Genomic DNA, 4,474 nt, shown 5'->3' with positions numbered 1-4,474 from the left:
GGGAGGGGGGGGGGGGCGCTTCACAAGGGTGGGGAAGGGCCCAGTAAGGATGAGAGTGAGGAGCTCCTGGACTGCAAACCTTGCTCCGAATTCTGAACCGGTGCAGAACTTATAACTATTGACAGAATGTCCGAACTGGGAGCCGCATCTAGAGGTTGACCCTGGGTTCAAATCCTGGCTCTACCCTTTCTTAGCTGTGTAACCACAAGCAAATTGCATGACCTGTGATTCCGTTCAAATGGGGGCAAAGAATGATACACAGGCTCTACTATGTTGTTGTGACAATTGTTATAACGATTATTATCCCTTCATTGTCATTATTTGTTTAGAGCTCGTGGGAGTTCTTGGAGAGATTGTACAGCATCAGGGCTGAAACCAGTCTGCCAGTATTTAAATCCCACTTCACTACTTATAGTTGTGCGATCTTGGGTAAGAAGTTGACTTCTCTGGGCCTCATTTTCTTCATTTGCCACTATTTCCCTCCAACAGAGAGATGGGTGTAGGGATGGCCTGTGAGACCCAGTTGACCAAGGAGATTCGAGGCCAGACTTGTGCTGAGACCACCAGGGAAAAGAAGTACTCTTCCCATTGGAGTTGCTGGGCTGGCAGGAAGTGAGCCTGGAGCTGCTGCTGGGTTCCCTTGACGACCTCAGGGGGAGAGTCTGAATGTGAAGGTAACACAGGGAGAAGCATATAAGAGAGCTGGAGAGAGCCATGACAATATGGTCTGAGCTCCTGGATACGGCTGTGCCTGAAGCAAACCACTTTTGGACTTACCGGATTCATGAGCCAATAATTCCCCTTTTTGTGAAAGCCACTTTCAGTTGGGATTTTCTCCCTGGAAAGCATCCACACTGGTGGGGTGGGGGTGGGAGGTGGCGGTTAAGCCACTTGCCCAAGGCCAGAAAGCAGGTAAGTAGCAGATGCAGGATTTAAAAGCTTCTCATCTGCTGTGCCCAGGCCAGTGTTCTGTATTTGGGTCTTCACTGATTTTCCCTCTTTATGCTCCCCGAGCAGCCATTTTCTCATCGGCAAAATGGGATAACGCCAGGCTCGCAGGGCTGCTGGGAAATATAAAGTGAAAGATGGCGACACGATTACATAGTGCTGTCTGTGGCTGGAGGCTGACACGCTGTGCAGCCAGTGTCCGGTGCGTGGGCCTTGGCTTTGTTCCTTGTTAGCTTTTCAGTCTCAGGGATGTGTTTAGCCATACATCCAGTCAAGGTGCCTGACTGTGTTAGATGCCCAACTGTCTGCGTGATTTTCAGACAGAAGGGCCACTTCGTTTCCTGGCCATGTGTCCTCATTGGTGGACAAAGGGACCTGGGTGACCCTGAGAACCCTTGAGCTCTGAGTCTGTAACGTAGAAAGAAGCCCTCTAGTTCTGGAACCTTCCAAGGATTCATGTGCTCGTGTGGAAATCACCTGTTGCTCAAGGAAGTCAGTATTGAACCAAATCAACTTGGTCTCTTTTCTTTATGATGTTTACATTTAGTGGTGGAGACAGATGATAGACACATAAAACAAATATAGAACATAATACCACATGTTAGCAGAGTGAGAAAATATGTCTTCTAATGCCTAGTAAACGCTAAGAGGGAAGAGGGATAGAGTGACGAGACATCATTTATTAGAAGCCATCGGAAAGGGCCTCTCTGAGGAAGTGACATTTCAGCAGAGAACAGTTTGGTCTTACTCAGGATCCCAAGCTCTTAACCCTGGACTATCTCCCAGAAAAATGACCAGGACAGATTTTATCAGGAAACTTGCTGATACTGCTAAGTTAGGAGCAAATGATCCTTTGGAGGCTTGGTAAACAACTATCCTTCTCCACCGACAACTCTTGAGGATGTTTTTAAAAAGTTGATCGGGTCATTGATTTCCTTCATAAACTAAATCCACGAAGGAAAAGCCCAAGAACTTGTGTGAGCCCATTCCTCAGGCATGTCTGCTGGGAAAAGGTTTTAGCTGTCATGACACATGGCCATTTGTTTATTTTCTAAACAGTCATCACTAAGAGATTCCCAAACAGCACCATCAAATCTCTGAGGGATACCAGGACTTGGCTCGTTCTAGGCCAGGCCTCGGCAGGAACTGGCAGAACTTTGTAGATGAGACGCAAGCCTCAGAGAGCCATAGACAACCTAGGTCCCTCCTCCCGACCAAATATCAAGTACTTGGGACACGGACAGGAAATCAAGGTCCCTGCCCTCATGGAACACTATAGTGGGGTCAGGAGAGGGAAGCAAGCCAACAAATAAATAGCCAGGAGAGGTTTAGACAGAGATGAATGCTGTGATGCATGTGTCAGAGAGTGGTCAGAAAAGACCTGTCTACAGAGGTGACATTTGACCTGAGACCTGAAGGGTGAGAAGACTTGTAAGAAGAGTGGTCCAGGCAGAAGTTAAAGCTGGTGCAAAGGTCCTGAGGTGGAAACTAGTTTGATGTTTTAAGGACTGGACTGCAGTAGAAGAGGGGAGAGTTTGGGGAGATGGGCAGGAGCCAGGTCACATGGGTCTTATGGGCCAGCGTTAGGGTTTATTTGGGTTTCGTTCTAAGAAGGATGGGAAACTATTGGAGGGTTTTACCTAGAAGGGCTTTATGATCCAAATATTAAAAGCTCTATCTGGCTACTTCTATGTGTGAATGAATGGATATATTGGGATTAAGCAGATGCCTGATATTAGGACTCTCGTTCAGGATCAATATTTGTGACAAGGTTTCAACCTCTGCCACTGCAGTAGGTTGAGTGGGGCCTCCAAAAAAATATGTTCGAGTCCTAACCTCCAGAATCTTGAATATGATCTTTTTCAGAAAAGGGGGCTTTTCAGATGTAATGAATTTAAGGATCTTAAAGTGAGATTGTTTCAGATTATCTGGGATGGCCAAATCATCCTGGATCAGGGTAGATCCTAAATCCAATGACAGGTATCCTTATAAGAGTGAGGCAGAGGGAGATTAGACAGACAGAAGAGAAGATACAGAGAAGGAAACTGTGTACAGGGGCGCCTGGGCGACCCAGTTGGTTAAGCATCCAACTTCGGCTCAGGTCATGATCTCACGGTTCGTGAGTTCGAGCCCCGCGTTGGGCTCTGTGCTGACAGCTCAGAGCCTGCAGCCTCCTTCAGATTCTGTGTCTCCCATTCTCGCTCTGTCTCTCCCCAACTTGTGCTCGCTCTCTGTCTCTGTCTCTCTCTCAAAAATAAATAAACATTAAAAAAAAGAAAAGAAAAGAAAACCATGTACAGATGAAGCCAGAGACTGGAGTGTTGCACCACAAACCATAGAATGACCGAGGCCACCAGGAGTGCAAGAGGGAAGGAGGATTCTCCCCGAGAGCTTTCAGAAGGAGCACCACCCTGCGGCACCTTGCTTTCAGACTTTTGGCCTCCACAGCTGTTTGAACATAAATTTCTGTTGTTTTAAGCCACCAGATTTGTGATAATTTGTTATGGCAGCCCTAGGAAATTAATATAGCCACGAAACAGCCCAAACTTGAACCCTGCATTAGCTTCCTGCAGTGCTCCCTTCCTCCCTCCGCATGGAACCTGTGCATGGCTTTGGATCCACTTGGAGGCAGTTCCAGTAACTGGGTGGCACTCCCTGCGGGCATAATGGCCAGCTGGGCTCCAGATTGATATTTGACTTATTTACTTAGCTCCTCAAGAGGGTAGGAATGAACCAGCCCTGGAGACTTGGTGAGAATCTTGGTCTCCATGCCAATGTGCAATGCTACTAAGGACAAATGGTTTTGCCACAGCACCCCTCAGTTTCCTCATCTCTAAAATGGGAATAATAGGGGCACCTGCGTGGCTCAGTCGGTTAAGCGTCCAACTTCGGCTCAGGTCATGATCTCTCCGTTTGTGAGTTCGAGCCCCGCCTTAGGCTCTGTGCTGACAGCTCAGAACCTGCTTGGGATTCTCTCTCTGCACCTCCCCTGCTCACACTCTTATCTCTCAAAAATAAATAAACATTAAAAAAAATAAAATGGGAATAATAACTGCCTATATTGTAGGGTTTTTGTAGAGATTAAATGAGAATGTGTACTTGGACTGCCACACATAGTGCTACCACAAAGCAGTCAAGGAATGAGCTAGAATTCAACCAGTGATATCAAGCAGCTTCTCTGGGCAGGCTTGAGATGGGAACAATGAACAAAAGATGATTTGGCTCTTTAGGTTCTCTGACCCCACGGAGTTCACCATCTTCATATAATGTGCCAGGCCCAGAAATGGGAGGGCTTAAAGTAGAACCCCCAGGAAGGTAACCTGACCAGTCTCATATGTGCTTCAAGGATCACAGGTACAGTAGCTGGAGTTGCTGGTGAAAATTACAAATTCCTGGTATCTGAATCCTTTTAAGGTGATTCCAGAAATCTGCATTATTCAACACAGGAATGTACTATGGAATTCGTGCTCCACTGAGTCCAGTTTGAGGAGTTCCTTGCTACTTTGAGAAATACTGAAAATCATTC

The 4,474-nt window shown here is 46.8% G+C and overlaps 1 long non-coding RNA gene across 1 annotated transcript in view; it reads left to right on the top strand.

The window, feature by feature from the left end:
• Positions 1 to 1,642, top strand: part of LOC144243276 (uncharacterized) — a 9,546-nt gene extending 7,904 nt beyond the window's left edge. Inside the window, exon 3 of the long non-coding RNA XR_013338599.1 lies at positions 490 to 1,642. This is a non-coding gene — a long non-coding RNA (uncharacterized LOC144243276). The remainder of the gene's footprint in view (positions 1 to 489) is intronic.
• Positions 1,643 to 4,474: the final 2,832 nt, after the last annotated feature.

The sequence above is a fragment of the Crocuta crocuta genome, unplaced genomic scaffold (assembly GCF_008692635.1).
Source record: "Crocuta crocuta isolate KB4526 unplaced genomic scaffold, BGI_CrCroc_1.0 scaffold27, whole genome shotgun sequence".
Classification (NCBI taxonomy): domain Eukaryota; kingdom Metazoa; phylum Chordata; class Mammalia; order Carnivora; family Hyaenidae; genus Crocuta; species Crocuta crocuta.
The sequence above is the reverse complement of the archived record's forward strand: the minus strand, read 5'-3'. Positions and strand labels throughout refer to the sequence as shown.